Source organism: Ammospiza caudacuta, chromosome Z, assembly GCF_027887145.1.
Source record: "Ammospiza caudacuta isolate bAmmCau1 chromosome Z, bAmmCau1.pri, whole genome shotgun sequence".
Lineage (NCBI taxonomy): Eukaryota > Metazoa > Chordata > Aves > Passeriformes > Passerellidae > Ammospiza > Ammospiza caudacuta.
The window spans coordinates 88,136,171-88,160,150 of record NC_080632.1 but is presented as its reverse complement, the minus strand read 5'-3'; positions in this window follow the sequence as shown (position 1 = coordinate 88,160,150).

Sequence of the window (23,980 nt, the reverse complement as noted above, 5' to 3'; positions counted from 1 at the left end):
AAAGAATAAACAATCCTCTGTAAAAATAACGTTAAAACCTGAACTAATTAACAAAATGGAAAAACATCTCAACCACTAAAAACTAAGAAATTAACTACCCAAATAAAGAAATACTTTAAAAACCCACCATATAAATATCCATGTTCCCAAAAAAAACCCTGATAAACAATACTCAAATACATTAAAAGACAACAACAACAACAAAAGAAAATAAAGAAACCAACAACAAGAATAATACCAAAAAACAGATAAACTTAAATCTGCAACAAAAAAATTATTCCCAACTGAATAAACCCATAGTGCCTCAAGCGATCAAAATAAAAATACCACCTAGAGACAAACACAAAGACTAAAGACATACGTAACCATAAACCATGTCCCCCAAATTACCCGTAACCATAAAACATACACTACAATCGAACAAACCAAACACATAAAAGCCCTGGAAGACGATAAACACACATGCAATTACCGAGATTAAAAACCCGCGGCTACGAACGACACGACGCTACCCCAAGCCCCCCAAAACAAACACTACACACTCACGCTAATAAAAGCCGCCGCAACAGAATTAAAATGCGAACCGCTGCTTCGCGCTACGACCCGTAAAAACCATTGCGCGCCCTTCTAAACATAATACCCAGGAAAAAAAAAAAAAAATCCGACTACAAAACCCAATCCAAAACAAACCTTTACCAGCCCTACCGGCACCGAGAACCGTGCCGCTCGGGAAGAACACCGCATCCCTTAGCGTACGCCCGCTGCAAACCGAACACAGCCACGCAATCAACGCCTCCAAAGCGCCTCCGAGCCGCGGCACCGCCGAGCTTTGAGCGGCCGAACCCCGCGCTCGCTGCCGGCCCCGGACGGAGCGCGGCTCCCGGCAGGGAAGCGGCTCCTGCGGCGGCTGCTCCGGCACGCGGGGCCGGCGCCGTCCCGGGGAGCCCCGCCCGCTGCCCCTGCCCGGCGGGGCCGGCACCGGGCCCGGGGCTCCCGGCGGCGCCCCGGCCCCGCGCCCGGAGCGGACGGAGCGGCCGGCACCGCCCGGGCCGGCGCAGCAGCGCCCGCGCCGCCTCCGCCGCCCTCGGCCGGCCCGGCCCGGCTCCCCTCGGCTCGCACCGGCGCGGCTCCGCCACCGCCGCCCTCGGCCGGCCCGGCCCGGCTCCCCTCGGCTCGCACCGGCGCGGCTCCGCCACCGCCGCCCTCGGCCGGCCCGGCCGCGCCGAATCCCCCGTGCGCCCCGGCAGCCGCCCGGGCCGTGCCGGCAGCGCTCCCGAGCGGGAACGTTCCGGGCCGGGCCGCGGGCACGACGAGCGCCCTCCGATGCAGCGGCACAGCCCCATTGCAGCCCTGCAAACGCTGCCGGAGCTGCGGCTCCCCGCAACGCAACCCCGAAACCGACGCCGCAGGCGGGGCGCACCTCACTCCAACAAGGGCAAAGAAATGTGTTCTCCCCTCCAATTTCACCCCCTACGACAGCAGAAAAGAAGGGGCGCTCCTCAAATGAAAGCCTTCGACTGATGGCAAAGGGCGATTTCGACCTCCATTCAAACCCTTCAAAAGGAGGGACACAAGGGCTGGCCCCTCCATTTAAACCCGAGGGTGATGAAAATGTGGTGGCTGCCTTCAAATCAAACCCAGAATACCACAAGAATACTTTCCCCATTCCCCTTAGAATAGAACGCAGGGATTCCCTGTCACCCCAGGGATACCCCTAACAGCCTGGAAAAGGCAGCTTTTCCCGCAATCAACACCCTTAAAACCACAAGTCAAGAGGGATCACCTCAGTTCAAACGCAGACAAAAAGAGAAGAGGAGCTGCTTCCTTCTCCTTAATCCCTTTTCTCTTCATAAGCTCCATTTTTGTTCCTGGGGATCCGGGGAGGGACCGGCAAGATGAAATTGCAAAGGGGAAGGAGAAAATTCCCCGCTCCAAACCCACACGGGCTCACCTGTTCGGCTGCTGCTCCCCGGCACAAAGATTCGTCCCTCGGCGCCTCCTTTAAGCGATGCTCCGCGGATCCAGGCGCGGATCCAGGTGTCCCCCCGACCCTGTGAGAAGCTCCCGCAGCCCTTCCACGAGACAGCGCCGGCAGCGCCCCATAAACCCCTCCACTCAGCAGCTCCGTGCAAAAGGGAGCCGAGGCAAAGCCTCCCCCTAAAGCAGCCTGGCCCCGGCAGGAGCCGGCCCCTCCTCATCCTCGCACTCACACCTGGGCTGCTCCGAGCCCCCATCATCCTCGCACTCACACCTGGGCTGCTCCGAGCCCCCATCATATATTTTTCATATTTATATTCGCATTTATATTTAGAATTTATATTACTGTATAATAAGCATTATATTATATATTGCATCTCTTCATGTTACTTACATAGATTTCTATTTCTATTTCTATTCATAGTTTGGCATTATATCTTTTTATCTCTATATATTTATTATATATTTCTGTATGTCGATTTACATTTCTATAGTACTTATATTATTTAAAATAAAACGAAATAAAAAGCAAAGACACCCCTTTATTTAAAACACATTTAAAATTTTAAAAATAATTTTGTCATAATTCTATTCACATCTAGATTTGTAATTTTCATTTGTTATATTTGTAGATATTATATATATTGGAGAGAATACCTTTTTATAGAATAATAGATATATTCTTTTGACACAATATATTTCTTTTACTTATATTTATATATATTAAATATTTATTGATATCGACATATATACGATATATTTGGATTTCTATTTCTATATTTTTTATTAAATCTCCAGCCTATACCCCAATAAAAGCCAAACAATCCCCAATGTATTTAAAGTATATTTAAACATAAATCCTGTCACAGCTGCATTGCACAGCAGTGCCCCAAGCTAATCTGACACTTGTTCATCTCCTGGACCTGAATCTGAACCCGCTCACCTTGATCGCACCTGGCAGAACCATTTTCGTACCTTTTTCTGGCATTTCTTGTTTTTGTTTTTTTTTTTCTTGAGTTTTTGTGGCCTTTATTGCCTCTCTTTCTTGCCTTGTTTCTTGGGGCTTTTACTCCCTTTTTCCTTGATTTTTTTCTGGCATTTGTTGGGGTTTTTTCTTCATTTCTTCTTGCCCATCTTGGTGTTTTTTCTGGTTTTATCTTGCCCCCTTGGGTTTTTTTTCTGTTTTTCTGGATTTTTCTTTGCCATTTTCTTTTGTTTCTTTTTTTTTTTTTTTTTCTTGGATTTTTTCTTCCCCATCTTGGTTTTTTGTTCTGATTTTATTTCTTGCCCATCTTGGGGTTTTTCCCTGGTCTGTTTTCAGGGATTTTTCTTGCCCATTTTGGGTTTTTTTCTGTTGTTTTTTTTCTGGGTTTTTCTTAGGGTTTTTTTCCGTTTTTTTTTCTGGGATTTTTCTCGCCCATCTTGGGGTTCTATTCTGGGCTTTTTCTTGCCCATCTTGGGGTTTTCTTCTGCGTTTTTTTCTTGCCCATCTTGTTGTTGTTGTTGTTTGGGGTTTTTTGTTTGTTTTTGGTTTTGGTTTTTTTTTTCCTATTTTTTTTTTCCCTGTGGTATTTCTGGGATTTTTCTTGCCCATCTTGGGGTTTTTTTTTGGGGGGGGCGGTTTTCTCGCCCATCTCGAGTTTTTTTTCTGTGGGTTTGTTTTTTGTTGGTTTTTTTTTTTTTTTTTTTTATGTCTTCCTTCCTTCCTCCCTGCCTGTCCTTCCTTCTTTCTTCCTTTCAGTTCCTTTCCTTATTATCTTTTTTTCTTTTTCTTCCTTTCTTTCCCTGTATTTCTAATCTTGGTTTTCCTTTCTAGCTTTAGAATAAAAAAGCAGCAGTAGTAACTTTCAGGCTACCTGGGAGTAAAAAAACTCCAAAACGAAAATGATTGAAAGAAAACTATTTATTCCCTGGGAGCCTGAAATTTTCTACTGCTGCACGTGACACAGAGCTTTTTATTCCTTCTTATAGATAGTTGATATTTGATACTCACTTTATACAGCGCCCCCTGCCGTCTGCACCGGCGCACTGCGGGCAGAGCGCTGCGGCGTCGTTCGGTTCTGTTGAAATAAACTCGGCTAAATTAGGCTTGGTTCGGCTTAGGTCTAAAATCGTTTCGGTTCGGCTTTTCGTCTAAATTCGGCTTTTCCGGCTCTTCGGCTGAACTCGGCCCGGTTGGGCTAAAGTCGGTCATATTCGGCTCTTTGTCTAAATGCGGCCAATGTCGGCTACACTCGGCTATCATCGGCTCTTCGTCTCAAGTCGGCTGCGTTCGGCTACACTCGGCTCTTCGTCTCAAGTCGGCTGCGTTCGGCTACACTCGGCTCTTCGTCTCAAGTCGGCTGTGTTCGCCTACACTCGGCTCTTCGGCTCTTCGGAACTATTCGCCCCGGCTCGGCTCCCTCAGGGCGGGAAGGCGGACGTGACAGGACCCCGGCACAGCGAGGCGTTTAACCCACATGCCTGTCACAAACCCGCCGAAATACGCCCGCCCGCGGCGCCGCTGAGACCACAGCATGTGTCGGGTACACTTGAAACGCCACAGAAAATACCACCGGGGCCGCGCCGGCTTCGGTATTCCATGCAGGCAGTCCACTGACACCCACCCCGGTCCTCCGCTTCCCCGCCCTTTTCGCCGCCCTGTTGAGAAGGTCAATTGAAAGTCCGCGACATCCGCCACGCGCCACTCCCAAGGTGGCGGCCTCTCGGCGCAGGGCTGCAGTACCGCGCTCTGCCCACAAGGCGGCAGCACTGCCGCCCGCCCCAGCCGGGGCCGCAGCGCGCCTCGGGGCTGCGGGCAGCGAAGGCGGCAAAAAACAACAGGGGCGACCCCCGCCGAAAACTGCTCTGAAATAAATGCCCCAAAACAACCGGGAAGAGGAAAAAAAAACTTCTGCCTCTAATCTAATAGGATAATACAAAACAAAACCCCAACAATTTCTTTAAAAAAAAAAAATTAAATCTTTTAAAAAAATTTTTTTTCATATTAATATTCACATTTCTATTTAATAATGTATATTGATGTACACTGTCCATTTATACATTTGTTTTTATGAATACATTTCTATTCCATATTGCATATATCCCTAAAACTTAAATTTATTGTTATATTTTTATACATATTTTTACATAGTAAGTATATATTTCTGTTAGGATTTTTACTTCTGTAACACTCACAGTACTCAAAATAAAACCCCTGCCTCTACCCCATACATGGCAAAAAAAACCCCCTTTCATTTCAACTGTATTTGAATTAAAAAAAAAAAATTTCAAATTTATATTTAAAATGTTTACTGATGTATGATCGATTTTGCATTCATATTTAGCGATTTATTTATAAATTTATATTCTATGTTACATGTGTTCCTATTACTTATATTTTTATATACTTTTACTCATATCTTTATATATTTATTATATCTTTCTGTGTTAGGATTTTTACATCTGTAACACATTATTTAAAATAAAAACCCTGCCTCTACCCATATTAAAGCCAAAAGGAACCTCAGTCTTCTCAACTGCATTTAAATATTTTTTAAAATTCAATTTTCCAGGTTGATATTCACTTTTACATTTAAAATGTATACTAATGTATACTCTTATTTGTATTCTCCATTACATCTCTTCCTATTATTTATATTTACTTATATTTTGTGTTTATATATATATATATTTCTATCTCGATTTAATATCTCAATATTAAGAAATATGTAACAATAATATCTACATTCATATTATTTAAAATGAAAACCCTGCCTCTAACCCAATAATAAAAAAGACCCCAACCCTTTCTTTTAAAAAATATTTAAATAGGTTTTATCCTTATGTCTGATTTTTATATTCGTATTTCTATTTATAATAATGTATATTAATGTCTATTGCTTACTTATACATTTATCTTTACCAATGTCAAGTTATAAATAAATTTACATTCTATACTACATCTGATGCGAGTAGTTATTTATATATTTTTATACATTGATTAAATATTTCTGCGTCAAGATTTTTACTTCTCTAACACTTATAATATTCAAAATCAAACCCCTGCCTCTACTTCAATAAAAGCCAAAACATTCCCTTTCTTTTAAACTATATTTACAGATTTTTATATTTATATTCCCGTATAATGTTATTTATATTCTGTACTACAACTCTTCATATTACTTACATATATTTATATATACATTTATATTCATGCTTTAGCAATTTCTCTTTATATATTTATTATATATTTCTATCTTAAGATCCACATTTCTATATTACTTATATTATTTAAAATAAAACTCCTGCCTCTAACCAAATAAAAACCAACGACACCCCTTTATTTGAACCAGATTTAAAATTTAGGAAGTAAATTTATTTTTCAAAATTAGAATGATATTTATATGGATATTTTTATTTATTTTATTCATAGATATTATATATATTAGAGAGAATACCTTCTAATAGAATCATAGATATATATTTTCTGTATTATATATATTTTTTTACTTATATTTATTTAAATTAAATATGTATAGATATTTGTATTTCTATATATATTTGTATATCTGAATTTATATTTTATTTCTATCATTTATTTAAAAACCCCAGCCTATAACCTAATAAAACCCCCAATTTACTTTTACTCTATTTAAATATTTTTATTTTTACAATCTATATTTATATATCTTTGTATATATATATATATATATATATAAAAAATAGACTATCATTTACCGATATGATAATATGTTCCAATTATATACCATGTATTATAGTGTTATGTATGTATCTGTTATCTATATTTATGTTTACCACTCTAATTTTAGATTTATTTTTAAATTCATATTTATTGCTATTTTCATCTCTATATTAAACCATACAAGTTCACTAACCCGACACACCGGAGCCACAACGATACCGTACCTTTGTCAGCGCTGGCACGCAGCACACGCCCGTCCCGTCGCAGCACATCAGAACAAAACCTATTTCTATCACTAACGGAACACACATCCCACAACGTCACTGAACCCCAATAAAAACTCAAATAAACCTAACTGTAAATCAACTTTAAATCCCACTATAAAGTAGCCCAAAACCTCTGCACATGCTCATCATAAACTTCCTCCTAAACCAGTATCTCAAAAACCCCAAAAAAACTCAAATACACCTTGAAAATGACACAACTGCTAATAAAAACAAACACCCATTAAAAATTAAATCAAACCAACTCACGAGACTCAAAACTGTACAACTGACCCTGAACATTACTAAAAAAAGTCCCCAAAGCTCTACCTTTATGCTCATGCACAAATAACAACCTATCATCTATACAAGTTATTTGAAAAAATTAAAAAAAATAATTAAAACCATGAAAATAAAAAATCTAAACTATTAAAATACTAAAAAATATCACTGCCTAAATTAAAAAACGTATTGCCTATAAAAACCCACCATATAAATGCCCCTGTCCCAAAAAATAAAAACAAAAAAAACTATCGAACCAGAAAGAAATCACAACTTAGGAACACTAAAACCATAGCGTTCAAGAAGTCACACCACATCCCTTATCATACACCAACTACAAACAACAGAAAACAATACAAGGAATTCTTAAAAACCACCTTAAGACCACTACATTGAAAAACATTTCAAAAATTAAAAACTGCATCTAACAAAAGCCATCTAATAAATTCACACCCAAAACTCCAGCAGCCCAGCTGGCCCTACCAAAGCTCTATGTTTATGCATACAACAAACAAAACCAAAATCCCAGTAATACCCATCAGAAATCTATGAAAGAATCCTATTGAAATTAATCCTGCCTCAAATACAAACCAACCAATCCAGAAAGACAGCTTCACTCAGAAAACAATTTACACAGAGTTAATAATACCAAGAAATAAAACAACACACCATATACCACCAATGAATATCATAGTGAAGTAAAAAAAAACACTACATTTTTTCCTTTTTGTTTTTTAAACTAACTTCTTTTATTAGCTAGAACAAAAGCTTTTGCCAGGACTGCAACAACAACAACTTCTTTTTTTCCGTCTCCTTCTAAAATGTCCCTTCTCACTCCCAAATTCCTTTCAACTCCTGAGTTTACATCCAAGCAAAAAGCAAAATTCGTGCACTCGTGCGTCCGATGCTCCTGTCAGGTTCTCTGTTTCCCTCCACGTCTTCTTACACTTTCAGTCCTCACGCTGTCCCGCCGTGATGAGTCTGACAGAAGAATTGGCACAAGTTAACAGAGCATTTCCCTCCCTCCCTGCCTCTGCTTTCCTCAGCGCATTTCAATCCATCCCAGGCCTGCAACGATGCCCGCTCACCCCAAAGCTCACAGCAAGCACGCAGCAGCTCAGGCTCGCTCGGCTCCGGGGCTCTGTGCCTTGGATAGCCGAGGAAACTTCTGATGAGCCTCCGTTCCAATAAACTGGAATGCAAACTCACCTCCATCTCAGAGCCTCAGTGACCTCGCCCAGCCCCTTCATGACTTGCAGGCACAAGGATGCAAAGCAGCTTTTTGTCTTTTCTCCGGAGTGCCAACGGGTCAAATATGTCGGCTTTGACATCACTGATTACCCTCTCTTTGAAGTCTCCCAAGGACACTTTTAAAGAAAAGACAGAAGACTGCTGGTACATCCATGTGGGATCAGGAGGAAAGCAGCAAGGATCCGAGGCCAGCGGCGCGGCCGGGCAGTGCCACGTCCCTGCCACCCTGTGACAAGGCACACGGCTGCAGAGCCCCAGAGCCCGCAGGCCCTGCAGCTGCCACACGGATGGACCTGGTTCCCTCCCCGGGTGCCCAGGGGGGGAAACCTGAGGGCAGGCGTCCTCCCCGAGGGTGCACCCGGAGCCCCGGGCAGGGATGGAGTCGCCGGCTGCTCTCTGGGGACGAGACCCTCCCTGCAGGCGACGCTGCCTCGTCCTCTCCCTCCCCGTGGGACAGGGACCTCCAGGCTCTGCCACCAGCCTCCTTCCGTCAGCGTCCCGGTGCTGTGTCACAGCCACAGGGGTCAATTCGTGGTGAGTACCGATGGCACGCAAATGGCAGCCCGAGGAAATCGTCTTCTGGGCTCTAAGTGGTTGGGACAGGGTCTGATTTTCTCTTTTGTATCTGTATGATGATTAGTACAACAGGGCTCTGATGGATGACGTGGCAACACAGATTTATATTAAAAACCCCTCGACAGGATTACATCGACTTCTAGGAAAAGACAAAAGCTTAGGACCCTTCCGAAATCTACTTTTAATCCAAAGCACGGGGCTTGTCAGCACGCTGCACCTTCCAGCTTTTCAAAGCAGCTTACCTCTGAAGACCAGCAAACACTGATTTCTACAGAAACAACGGGCAACCCCCAGGCTAATCTCAGCACTACTGTTTAATAGGGGACCTGCCAGCGTGCCAGTCCAGCTTCAAGTGTGCTTTGCTTCAGTCTAACATCCCCACAAAATTCTTCTCACATCTTCCAACCCTGAAATCTTATTTTCCCCTAAAGCTTCTCTTCATTAGCAATTTCCAAGTAACATGGGATTTTTACAACATTCAAAAATGTCATGCTGGACTGTGCTACAGAGTAATCTGCAAATATAAGCTTAGCAAAGTTTGAATTGACTTGTCCAGAGAAAAAACCTACAAGTGAACACCTACACCCGCCTACAAAGAGCTAACAAGCCCCTGGCAGCTGCCAGCATCAAAGCACAGCGGATGTTTCTAATACAGGGTAAGGATAACAATATCACCTCCTGTTCTCTCCAGCTTCTTTTCCCTGCAGTCGTATTTTGCTTCTTAGGATTTTTTTAGTCTCTGCATCTTCTTGGACAGCACCGAGCCCGACGGCAAGGAGACGAGAGTCTTTCCCTGCCGTGCGGAGAGAACCAGGAAAACAGTTAAAGTAAGAACAGGGCAGTTTGAAATTCATACTTGCAACGAGAAGCAGCGCCTAACCAACAGAACAAAAGGAAACAAACCACGATACCTGCCTGGGGACAGAAGACATATAAACTCTCCAGGATTTACAATTCCAGCGACCAACCCCTTCAGGACAGCAGCCAAGTGTCCCATGGGGTGGTGCTGCACCAAAGAACCATCTGAGAGGTTCCAAAGAGTGAAATGCACAATATTTTGCAAAGACAAAAAATCTTGCAAAATCACAAAAATACAATAGATGTAAACTACAGGGCAAGAGTACAAGTGTTACCTTTGGGAGCTGGAACCATCCAGGTGAGCACCTGATAACTGCATCCTCACCAGAGTTTGAGCCCTTCAGGACACAGAAGGGTTTTCCCCAGGAATTTCACAGACTGAGTTTTGACAGAAGCGCGCTCGCCGGATCCTCAGAAACGTCGCCCATTCTCCAGGTGTCTGGAGAGAACTGCAAATGGCTCTCACGCAGTTTGAGCTAGTTCTGTAAGGTCTCAGGGGGAATTTCACCAGATGCAACCAAATTGGGCAACTCCCAGTGGGACAGAAGGAACCCAAAGCTTGGGTTCGCAGAGCTGCAGCAAATACTGAGGAAACAAACAAAACAGCATCAAAAATAATAAACCATCCTTCTTTTTTCTCTTGCTTTTGTTTTTTTCTTATTCAGATCAGCACAGCAATTAAAGAGAAGGTGAAAAACTCACCATTACTGAACATTTCATCACCTGTAAGCTGAGCATCCTTAGCAGAGAGGACTCCAAAGTTAAAATTCACCCATCCCTGGGAAAGAAAACCAAATATCGTATGATAAACAGTCAAACAGCAGACATAAAAATTTGTTTCCTCTAAGGACTTTCAGGTACGTATGTATCTTTGCATTACACATGAGAACATACACTTTATACCATCACCTAATACATAATAATTTACCTTTAAATTTTGATAGTATAGCATGAATTTTTTACTTAAATTGGTGATCTATTATTATTCAGTTGGTGCCTAAAAGTATTTCTGCTGTCACGTTCAAAAAAACATGAATTTTTTTTTTACTGTAAGGAGCAATTGATTTCAAAGTCATCACAAGCCCATCAAAACACAAAGCTCTGTTCACTGGACGGCTCTGTGAGCTAGAAGTAGTTAGGCTTCTACTTCCCTCTTGTTCTTCCAGAACCAATAAATCCTGTCAACAAAACCAGGATCTTTAGCCCACTGCTGTGAAAGATTCTACAAGGATGATGGCTTGATTTGTGTTTAGAAGTTTTGATTTGAAATGGCCAGACCAATGGATAAAGACAGTGTAAGTAGTATTACATTACTATTATTATTATGTCTATTATTATTTTTACTAGTACTACTACTATTATTATCACCTGCTACTGGAAGAAACAAACCAGTAGTACCTATACTTAATTACTTTTATTTCCAGAAAATAATAAAGAAAAAGAACCAAACCAAAACAAGTCACTTCCTACCTTTTATATCAAGGGATGAAAAATTTCTCTTGGGCTCTTCTCCAATTTATCAAGACTCACAGCACTGAAAGGCAAACAAAACAGTGCTTTATAGAAGGCCAAGTGCACATTGCAAGGCTGAGCCACCAACTGATTGAAGTGACAGCAGTTACAACACGAATCGTTCCCAGAGCCTCTGTTCCATGGAATGTTCTGTGGAACTGCCATTTCTTTCCCAAAATACTAACTTCCAACACTTCCTAAACGTATTTGGTATTTTAAAACAACAGAAGTTAGTGAGACTCTGTGTGGAGATCAGGTTTAAATTTATTTCCTTCTAAAGCACAGAGCTCTGTTCCATCACCCTTCCCTTCGGCTCTACGCTGCATCATGGTGAGCATTTGAGGAGGGCTCAAGAACCAATTCTATTTCTCTCTTTTTCTAGCTCTCTCTATTCTTAAATCATTCCAGACAAGTCCAATGAAAAATGACAAGTTCAGCATCAAAGTCACACTTTTTCCCTTTGTCTGCTCAAGAACAGGCTCTAAATCCACTTCTTGCTGCCTTCAACGATTAAGACTTGCAAAACCATTTTTACATGTTTTACAGCTTTATCATAAAACCCACAGAACGCAAGCTCTCAATTACAGGAAAAGGTAATTCACAGGCAAATATCTAAAGGGATCACTTACTTGGAAATACATACCTTGATAGAGATCGCACTGAGAACGTTTCTGTGGGACTCTAAGGGAGACATATTTTCTGGGTACCCTGGAAACAAGAAAAGCTAGAATATATTACAGGACATCCCCACTTTTTCTACATATTCAAATAGGATTTTTAATAAAAACAATTCAGTTAAAAAAAGAAGGAAGAAAACCAAGGTGATTTTACTCAGCTATATTTACTCCCGATTTAGAGCAAAAAAAAAAGTCACGGGTGCTGCAAAGAAAAAAAAAGTGAACCATAAACGCCTACAGTAGAATTTTAAAACAAGTGCTTGGATAAAAGAATCTTATGGAACGTGAAGTAGAAAAAAGTGAAACCACTATCAGACCTGCCACTTTTCTCACCATTGTACAAGAACATCCTAAAAGCAGTATAAAGTCACTGCCTAAAACCGGTCATGGGATGTAACCAAGAACAATTCAGGCATTTGCTAATCTAGACAGAAACCTTTTCTGGATGCTAGTGTCAAATCACAAGTTTTGTCTTTCAGAAGCTCGACAATGCTGGAAAGCATTTTCCCTGGGGCTCGGGAGGGCAGGGGCGGAAGCGGCGATGAGTTTGCAGCTCGCACCTGGGCCATCCGAAGGGTACAGCCCGCCGGCTCCCCGCGCTGGGCATTCTCCCGGCCATCTCGGGCTTTACCGCTCAGCGCCGCTCCGTCCGTTTCCACGGCGCAAAGAGCCACGAGCACTAACGCGGGCAGCAGCCCCGTCACGCCGCCGATGTCGCAGCGCTCCCTGCTCGCAACGCCCGACACGCGGCGGAGCCGCCTCCGCCCGCAGCACCGGCAGCAGCCCGAGGGAGACGGCTGCGGCTCGGGGGCTCCTCCGGCGCCTCCGCCAGCCCGAGGGCGGCCGCCCCACCGGGACCGCGGCAGCGCCCGGCGCCGCTCGCCCGCGGCGGCTCCCGCAGCTCCCGGCCCGCGGCAGCAAAGCACCGCCTCGCCCTCCGCCATCGGCGGGCGGCAGCGCCCCCGCCCCCGGCACCGCTGAGTGAGGCCGACGAACCGGGCGGACGCTCCTTCCGCGCTCCTCAGCTCCACGCGGGCGCCCACACGGAGCCTTCGCCCCTCCAGCGTCGCTGTCCCGCGCGGGAGAGGCGCCGCCAGCTGCCCGCGCACAGCCCCGCGCGGCCGCCTGGCACGCCAGCCACTCACGGGCCGCGTCAGCCGTTGCGTCACACGCCGCGCCGGCAGCACGGCCTGCCGGGACTTGTAGTCTCGGGCTGACAGCCACGGCGCCCTCCCGCGCCACCGGGAGCTGCACTCCCTCCCGGGCATCAAACGGCTCCTTCGCCCCAGGGCGGGGAAGGACCCGAGGCAGCACCGCTCCTCCCGAATGCCCTCTCTTTTTCCCTCCAACTCTTTTTTCTTTTTTCACTCTGGTTTTCAACCCTTCCCTTCCCTCTTGCTCTCCTGCTTCCTTTCCTTTCCTTTCCTATCCCTTTCCCTTTCTTGTATTTCTGATCTTGGTTTATCTTTCTAGCTTTAGAATAAAACAGCAGCAGTAGAAACTGTCAGGATACCTGGGAGTAAAAAACAAACTCCAAAACGAAAATGATTTAAAGAAAACTATTTATTCCCTGGGAGCCTGAAATTTTCTACTGCTGCACGTGACATAGAGCTTTTAATCCCTTCTTATAGATAGTTGATATTTGATACTTACTTTATACAGCGCCCCCTGCCGTCTGTCCCGGCGCACTGCAGCCCCAGCGCTCCCTGTCGTCTGTCCCGGCGCACTGCAGCCCCAGCGCTCCCTGTCGTCTGTCCCGGCGCACTGCAGGCACAGCGCCTCCTGCCGTCTGCACAGGCGCACTGCAGGCACAGCGCTGCGGCGGCGTTCGGTTCTGTTGAATGAAACTCGGCTGAATTCGGCTTGGTTCGGCTCTTGGTCTAAACTCGTTTCAGTTCGGCTCTTCGGCCGAACTCGGCACGATTGGGCTAAACTCGGTCATATTCGGCACATTGTCTAAAAGCGGCCAGTGTCGGCTACACTCGGCTATCATCGGCTCTTGGTGTAAACTCGGCTGTTTTGGCCACACTCGGCTCTTCGGTGAAAGTCGGCTCTTTCCGGCCACACTCGGCTCTTCGGTGAAAGTCGGCTCTTTCCGGCCACACTCGACTCTTCGGTGAAACTCGGCTCTTTCCGGCCACACTCGGCTCTTCGGCTCTTCGGAACTATTCGCCCCGGCTCGGCTCCCTCAGGGCGGGAAAGCGGCCGTGACAGGACCCCGGCACAGAGACCCGTTTACCCACATGCCTGTCACAAACCCGCCGAAATACGCTCGCCCGCGGCGCCGCTGAGACCACAGCGCGTGTCGGGTACAGCTAAAACGCCACAGAAAATCCCACTGGGGCCGCGCCGGCTTCGGTCTTACACGCAGGCAGCCCTGAAGACGGACTGGGGCCTTCAATTTACGCGCCATTTCTGCCCCCATCTCGAGAAGGTCAACCAAAAGTCCGCGACACCCGCGACTCGCCACTCCCAACGTGGCGGCCTCTCGGCGCAGGGCTGCAGTACCGCGCTCTGCCCACAAGGCGGCAGCACTGCCGCCCGCCCCAGCCGGGGCCGCAGCGCGCCTCGGGGCTGCGGGCAGCGAAGGCGGCAAAAAACAACAGGGGCGACCCCCGACAAAAACTGCTCGGAAATAAATGCCAAAAACCCGCCGCTTACCCGACATGACCCAAACAAGCCCCGTTGTTTTAAATTAGATTTAAATACATTTGATATTTCTATTTTTCGTATTTATATTCACATGCATATTTATAGTGGACATGGATGCAGTATGTCATTTATACACTATATTATGTCTATTCCTTATACTATATTATGTCTATTCCTACTAATAATATTTATTTATCTTTTGTGGTTTTATAAATATCTTTATGTATTGATTCTATATTTATATCTTTTAAATTCTATTTCTATAACACTTTTATTATTTAAAATTAAAATCCCTTTCTAACTCAATACATACAAAAAACCCTTTCTTTTACACTATATTGAAATATTTTTATAGTTATAGCTTGCATGACTATATTCAAATTCATATTTATAGTTTATATTGATGCATTACATTAATAACTATATATAATATGCACCTTATTCAAAACTATACGGGAATTATTTTTTAAATTATTTACCATATCTACTGCTACAACTTCTTTTTCCCTTATATTTCTAATTTTTATATAAATCTTTAATGTGTTTACTATATATTTCTATACTTATATTTCTACTTTTATATTATTTGTATTTGTCATTTTTATACTAAAACCCCTGCTTTGGCATAGAAAAAGCAAAACCATTCATTATTTTAAACTACCTAAATTTTTTTAATATTTATATTTATCATAATATACAACAAATGATAGATATAGATAGATAGATAGATCACATCCATATTTATATCTATTTTATATCCATTTCCTATAATATTTTTAATAAGATATATACAGTATTACTTGTATTATATAATGTATCAATTTATGTTATTTTACATTTACAATTTATTATTAAATTTTTTATATATCTGCATATAGTTGCAATACATTTATATATTTGTATTTTTGTTTGGGTCGTATTTACATTTATATTCTCAATTCATATATCTATAAACAGACACAATACTCTACTATAATTAGAATAACTTATTGAAACATATAATGACTTAAGTTACATGTTAAATTTTAAAAATTGATCGAATATATAAAAATAAAATTGGCTCATTCCCATTGCTACACATCTATTTCTTTTGTTTCAATAGAGTTAGAGTCATAATTGTATATTTAAAATCCAATTCCTAAATGAAATGACAGAACAAACAGCACCAAATTCCCACCAATATCTTCCAAAAACATCAAGGAATCTCCAACAGCCAAACAAGTGTCAGCGAAAAAACAAAGAACACTCTTTACAATAACAATTCTCATCACGACAGAAAAATGGAACCAAAATAAAAGAAAATCCTATAGAAACACACACAGCAAATTACAAAAAGTACTTAAAAAAAGTCAAACCAATCTACTAAACTCAAGACAGTGCCACTCATCCTCAACGTTACTAAAAAAAAACAAAAAAAAAACCAAAATTCTACAAAATTCTACCTCTACACTAACTCAAAGAATAAACAATCCTCTGTAAAAATAACGTTAAAACCTGAACTAATTAACAAAATGGAAAAACATCTCAACCACTAAAAACTAAGAAATTAACTACCCAAATAAAGAAATACTTTAAAAACCCACCATATAAATATCCATGTTCCCAAAAAAAACCCTGATAAACAATACTCAAATACATTAAAAGACAACAACAACAACAAAAGAAAATAAAGAAACCAACAACAAGAATAATACCAAAAAACAGATAAACTTAAATCTGCAACAAAAAAATTATTCCCAACTGAATAAACCCATAGTGCCTCAAGCGATCAAAATAAAAATACCACCTAGAGACAAACACAAAGACTAAAGACATACGTAACCATAAACCATGTCCCCCAAATTACCCGTAACCATAAAACATACACTACAATCGAACAAACCAAACACATAAAAGCCCTGGAAGACGATAAACACACATGCAATTACCGAGATTAAAAACCCGCGGCTACGAACGACACGACGCTACCCCAAGCCCCCCAAAACAAACACTACACACTCACGCTAATAAAAGCCGCCGCAACAGAATTAAAATGCGAACCGCTGCTTCGCGCTACGACCCGTAAAAACCATTGCGCGCCCTTCTAAACATAATACCCAGGAAAAAAAAAAAAAAATCCGACTACAAAACCCAATCCAAAACAAACCTTTACCAGCCCTACCGGCACCGAGAACCGTGCCGCTCGGGAAGAACACCGCATCCCTTAGCGTACGCCCGCTGCAAACCGAACACAGCCACGCAATCAACGCCTCCAAAGCGCCTCCGAGCCGCGGCACCGCCGAGCTTTGAGCGGCCGAACCCCGCGCTCGCTGCCGGCCCCGGACGGAGCGCGGCTCCCGGCAGGGAAGCGGCTCCTGCGGCGGCTGCTCCGGCACGCGGGGCCGGCGCCGTCCCGGGGAGCCCCGCCCGCTGCCCCTGCCCGGCGGGGCCGGCACCGGGCCCGGGGCTCCCGGCGGCGCCCCGGCCCCGCGCCCGGAGCGGACGGAGCGGCCGGCACCGCCCGGGCCGGCGCAGCAGCGCCCGCGCCGCCTCCGCCGCCCTCGGCCGGCCCGGCCCGGCTCCCCTCGGCTCGCACCGGCGCGGCTCCGCCACCGCCGCCCTCGGCCGGCCCGGCCGCGCCGAATCCCCCGTGCGCCCCGGCAGCCGCCCGGGCCGTGCCGGCAGCGCTCCCGAGCGGGAACGTTCCGGGCCGGGCCGCGGGCACGACGAGCGCCCTCCGATGCAGCGGCACAGCCCCATTGCAGCCCTGCAAACGCTGCCGGAGCTGCGGCTCCCCGCAACGCAACCCCGAAACCGACGCCGCAGGCGGGGCGCACCTCACTCCAACAAGGGCAAAGAAATGTGTTCTCCCCTCCAATTTCACCCCCTACGACAGCAGAAAAGAAGGGGCGCTCCTCAAATGAAAGCCTTCGACTGATGGCAAAGGGCGATTTCGACCTCCATTCAAACCCTTCAAAAGGAGGGACACAAGGGCTGGCCCCTCCATTTAAACCCGAGGGTGATGAAAATGTGGTGGCTGCCTTCAAATCAAACCCAGAATACCACAAGAATACTTTCCCCATTCCCCTTAGAATAGAACGCAGGGATTCCCTGTCACCCCAGGGATACCCCTAACAGCCTGGAAAAGGCAGCTTTTCCCGCAATCAACACCCTTAAAACCACAAGTCAAGAGGGATCACCTCAGTTCAAACGCAGACAAAAAGAGAAGAGGAGCTGCTTCCTTCTCCTTAATCCCTTTTCTCTTCATAAGCTCCATTTTTGTTCCTGGGGATCCGGGGAGGGACCGGCAAGATGAAATTGCAAAGGGGAAGGAGAAAATTCCCCGCTCCAAACCCACACGGGCTCACCTGTTCGGCTGCTGCTCCCCGGCACAAAGATTCGTCCCTCGGCGCCTCCTTTAAGCGATGCTCCGCGGATCCAGGCGCGGATCCAGGTGTCCCCCCGACCCTGTGAGAAGCTCCCGCAGCCCTTCCACGAGACAGCGCCGGCAGCGCCCCATAAACCCCTCCACTCAGCAGCTCCGTGCAAAAGGGAGCCGAGGCAAAGCCTCCCCCTAAAGCAGCCTGGCCCCGGCAGGAGCCGGCCCCTCCTCATCCTCGCACTCACACCTGGGCTGCTCCGAGCCCCCATCATCCTCGCACTCACACCTGGGCTGCTCCGAGCCCCCATCATATATTTTTCATATTTATATTCGCATTTATATTTAGAATTTATATTACTGTATAATAAGCATTATATTATATATTGCATCTCTTCATGTTACTTACATAGATTTCTATTTCTATTTCTATTCATAGTTTGGCATTATATCTTTTTATCTCTATATATTTATTATATATTTCTGTATGTCGATTTACATTTCTATAGTACTTATATTATTTAAAATAAAACGAAATAAAAAGCAAAGACACCCCTTTATTTAAAACACATTTAAAATTTTAAAAATAATTTTGTCATAATTCTATTCACATCTAGATTTGTAATTTTCATTTGTTATATTTGTAGATATTATATATATTGGAGAGAATACCTTTTTATAGAATAATAGATATATTCTTTTGACACAATATATTTCTTTTACTTATATTTATATATATTAAATATTTATTGATATCGACATATATACGATATATTTGGATTTCTATTTCTATATTTTTTATTAAATCTCCAGCCTATACCCCAATAAAAGCCAAACAATCCCCAATGTATTTAAAGTATATTTAAACATAAATCCTGTCACAGCTGCATTGCACAGCAGTGCCCCAAGCTAATCTGACACTTGTTCATCTCCTGGACCTGAATCTGAACCCGCTCACCTTGATCGCACCTGGCAGAACCATTTTCGTACCTTTTTCTGGCATTTCTTGTTTTTGTTTTTTTTTTTTCTTGAGTTTTTGTGGCCTTTATTGCCTCTCTTTCTTGCCTTGTTTCTTGGGGCTTTTACTCCCTTTTTCCTTGATTTTTTTCTGGCATTTGTTGGGGCTTTTTCTTCATTTCTTCTTGCCCATCTTGGTGTTTTTTCTGGTTTTATCTTGCCCCCTTGGGTTTTTTTTCTGTTTTTCTGGATTTTTCTTTGCCATTTTCTTTTGTTTCTTTTTTTTTTTTTTTTCTTGGATTTTTTCTTCCCCATCTTGGTTTTTTGTTCTGATTTTATTTCTTGCCCATCTTGGGGTTTTTCCCTGGTCTGTTTTCAGGGATTTTTCTTGCCCATTTTGGGTTTTTTTCTGTTGTTTTTTTTCTGGGTTTTTCTTAGGGTTTTTTTCCGTTTTTTTTTCTGGGATTTTTCTCGCCCATCTTGGGGTTCTATTCTGGGCTTTTTCTTGCCCATCTTGGGGTTTTCTTCTGCGTTTTTTTCTTGCCCATCTTGTTGTTGTTGTTGTTTGGGGTTTTTTGTTTGTTTTTGGTTTTGGTTTTTTTTTTCCTATTTTTTTTTTCCTGTGGTATTTCTGGGATTTTTCTTGCCCATCTTGGGGTTTTTTTTTGGGGGGGGCGGTTTTCTCGCCCATCTCGAGTTTTTTTTCTGTGGGTTTGTTTTTTGTTGGTTTTTTTTTTTTTTTTTTTAATGTCTTCCTTCCTTCCTCCCTGCCTGTCCTTCCTTCTTTCTTCCTTTCAGTTCCTTTCCTTATTATCTTTTTTTCTTTTTCTTCCTTTCTTTCCCTGTATTTCTAATCTTGGTTTTCCTTTCTAGCTTTAGAATAAAAAAGCAGCAGTAGTAACTTTCAGGCTACCTGGGAGTAAAAAAACTCCAAAACGAAAATGATTGAAAGAAAACTATTTATTCCCTGGGAGCCTGAAATTTTCTACTGCTGCACGTGACACAGAGCTTTTTATTCCTTCTTATAGATAGTTGATATTTGATACTCACTTTATACAGCGCCCCCTGCCGTCTGCACCGGCGCACTGCGGGCAGAGCGCTGCGGCGTCGTTCGGTTCTGTTGAAATAAACTCGGCTAAATTAGGCTTGGTTCGGCTTAGGTCTAAAATCGTTTCGGTTCGGCTTTTCGTCTAAATTCGGCTTTTCCGGCTCTTCGGCTGAACTCGGCCCGGTTGGGCTAAAGTCGGTCATATTCGGCTCTTTGTCTAAATGCGGCCAATGTCGGCTACACTCGGCTATCATCGGCTCTTCGTCTCAAGTCGGCTGCGTTCGGCTACACTCGGCTCTTCGTCTCAAGTCGGCTGCGTTCGGCTACACTCGGCTCTTCGTCTCAAGTCGGCTGTGTTCGCCTACACTCGGCTCTTCGGCTCTTCGGAACTATTCGCCCCGGCTCGGCTCCCTCAGGGCGGGAAGGCGGACGTGACAGGACCCCGGCACAGCGAGGCGTTTAACCCACATGCCTGTCACAAACCCGCCGAAATACGCCCGCCCGCGGCGCCGCTGAGACCACAGCATGTGTCGGGTACACTTGAAACGCCACAGAAAATACCACCGGGGCCGCGCCGGCTTCGGTATTCCATGCAGGCAGTCCACTGACACCCACCCCGGTCCTCCGCTTCCCCGCCCTTTTCGCCGCCCTGTTGAGAAGGTCAATTGAAAGTCCGCGACATCCGCCACGCGCCACTCCCAAGGTGGCGGCCTCTCGGCGCAGGGCTGCAGTACCGCGCTCTGCCCACAAGGCGGCAGCACTGCCGCCCGCCCCAGCCGGGGCCGCAGCGCGCCTCGGGGCTGCGGGCAGCGAAGGCGGCAAAAAACAACAGGGGCGACCCCCGCCGAAAACTGCTCTGAAATAAATGCCCCAAAACAACCGGGAAGAGGAAAAAAAAACTTCTGCCTCTAATCTAATAGGATAATACAAAACAAAACCCCAACAATTTCTTTAAAAAAAAAAAATTAAATCTTTTAAAAAAATTTTTTTTCATATTAATATTCACATTTCTATTTAATAATGTATATTGATGTACACTGTCCATTTATACATTTGTTTTTATGAATACATTTCTATTCCATATTGCATATATCCCTAAAACTTAAATTTATTGTTATATTTTTATACATATTTTTACATAGTAAGTATATATTTCTGTTAGGATTTTTACTTCTGTAACACTCACAGTACTCAAAATAAAACCCCTGCCTCTACCCCATACATGGCAAAAAAAACCCCCTTTCATTTCAACTGTATTTGAATTAAAAAAAAAAAATTTCAAATTTATATTTAAAATGTTTACTGATGTATGATCGATTTTGCATTCATATTTAGCGATTTATTTATAAATTTATATTCTATGTTACATGTGTTCCTATTACTTATATTTTTATATACTTTTACTCATATCTTTATATATTTATTATATCTTTCTGTGTTAGGATTTTTACATCTGTAACACATTATTTAAAATAAAAACCCTGCCTCTACCCATATTAAAGCCAAAAGGAACCTCAGTCTTCTCAACTGCATTTAAATATTTTTTAAAATTCAATTTTCCAGGTTGATATTCACTTTTACATTTAAAATGTATACTAATGTATACTCTTATTTGTATTCTCCATTACATCTCTTCCTATTATTTATATTTACTTATATTTTGTGTTTATATATATATATATTTCTATCTCGATTTAATATCTCAATATTAAGAAATATGTAACAATAATATCTACATTCATATTATTTAAAATGAAAACCCTGCCTCTAACCCAATAATAAAAAAGACCCCAACCCTTTCTTTTAAAAAATATTTAAATAGGTTTTATCCTTATGTCTGATTTTTATATTCGTATTTCTATTTATAATAATGTATATTAATGTCTATTGCTTACTTATACATTTATCTTTACCAATGTCAAGTTATAAATAAATTTACATTCTATACTACATCTGATGCGAGTAGTTATTTATATATTTTTATACATTGATTAAATATTTCTGCGTCAAGATTTTTACTTCTCTAACACTTATAATATTCAAAATCAAACCCCTGCCTCTACTTCAATAAAAGCCAAAACATTCCCTTTCTTTTAAACTATATTTACAGATTTTTATATTTATATTCCCGTATAATGTTATTTATATTCTGTACTACAACTCTTCATATTACTTACATATATTTATATATACATTTATATTCATGCTTTAGCAATTTCTCTTTATATATTTATTATATATTTCTATCTTAAGATCCACATTTCTATATTACTTATATTATTTAAAATAAAACTCCTGCCTCTAACCAAATAAAAACCAACGACACCCCTTTATTTGAACCAGATTTAAAATTTAGGAAGTAAATTTATTTTTCAAAATTAGAATGATATTTATATGGATATTTTTATTTATTTTATTCATAGATATTATATATATTAGAGAGAATACCTTCTAATAGAATCATAGATATATATTTTCTGTATTATATATATTTTTTACTTCTATTTAAATTAAATATGTATAGATATTTGTATTTCTATATATATTTGTATATCTGAATTTATATTTTATTTCTATCATTTATTTAAAAACCCCAGCCTATAACCTAATAAAACCCCCAATTTACTTTTACTCTATTTAAATATTTTTATTTTTACAATCTATATTTATATATCTTTGTATATATATATATATATATATATAAAAAATAGACTATCATTTACCGATATGATAATATGTTCCAATTATATACCATGTATTATAGTGTTATGTATGTATCTGTTATCTATATTTATGTTTACCACTCTAATTTTAGATTTATTTTTAAATTCATATTTATTGCTATTTTCATCTCTATATTAAACCATACAAGTTCACTAACCCGACACACCGGAGCCACAACGATACCGTACCTTTGTCAGCGCCGGCACGCAGCACACGCCCGTCCCGTCGCAGCACATCAGAACAAAACCTATTTCTATCACTAACGGAACAAACATCCCACAACGTCACTGAACCCCAATAAAAACTCAAATAAACCTAACTGTAAATCAACTTTAAATCCCACTATAAAGTAGCCCAAAACCTCTGCACATGCTCATCATAAACTTCCTCCTAAACCAGTATCTCAAAAACCCCAAAAAAACTCAAATACACCTTGAAAATGACACAACTGCTAATAAAAACAAACACCCATTAAAAATTAAATCAAACCAACTCACGAGACTCAAAACTGTACAACTGACCCTGAACATTACTAAAAAAAGTCCCCAAAGCTCTACCTTTATGCTCATGCACAAATAACAACCTATCATCTATACAAGTTATTTGAAAAAATTAAAAAAAATAATTAAAACCATGAAAATAAAAAATCTAAACTATTAAAATACTAAAAAATATCACTGCCTAAATTAAAAAACGTATTGCCTATAAAAACCCACCATATAAATGCCCCTGTCCCAAAAAATAAAAACAAAAAAAACTATCGAACCAGAAAGAAATCACAACTTAGGAACACTAAAACCAGAGCGTTCAAGAAGTCACACCACATCCCTTATCATACACCAACTACAAACAACAGAAAACAATACAAGGAATTCTTAAAAACCACCTTAAGACCACTACATTGAAAAACATTTCAAAAATTAAAAACTGCATCTAACAAAAGCCATCTAATAAATTCACACCCAAAACTCCAGCAGCCCAGCTGGCCCTACCAAAGCTCTATGTTTATGCATACAACAAACAAAACCAAAATCCCAGTAATACCCATCAGAAATCTATGAAAGAATCCTATTGAAATTAATCCTGCCTCAAATACAAACCAACCAATCCAGAAAGACAGCTTCACTCAGAAAACAATTTACACAGAGTTAATAATACCAA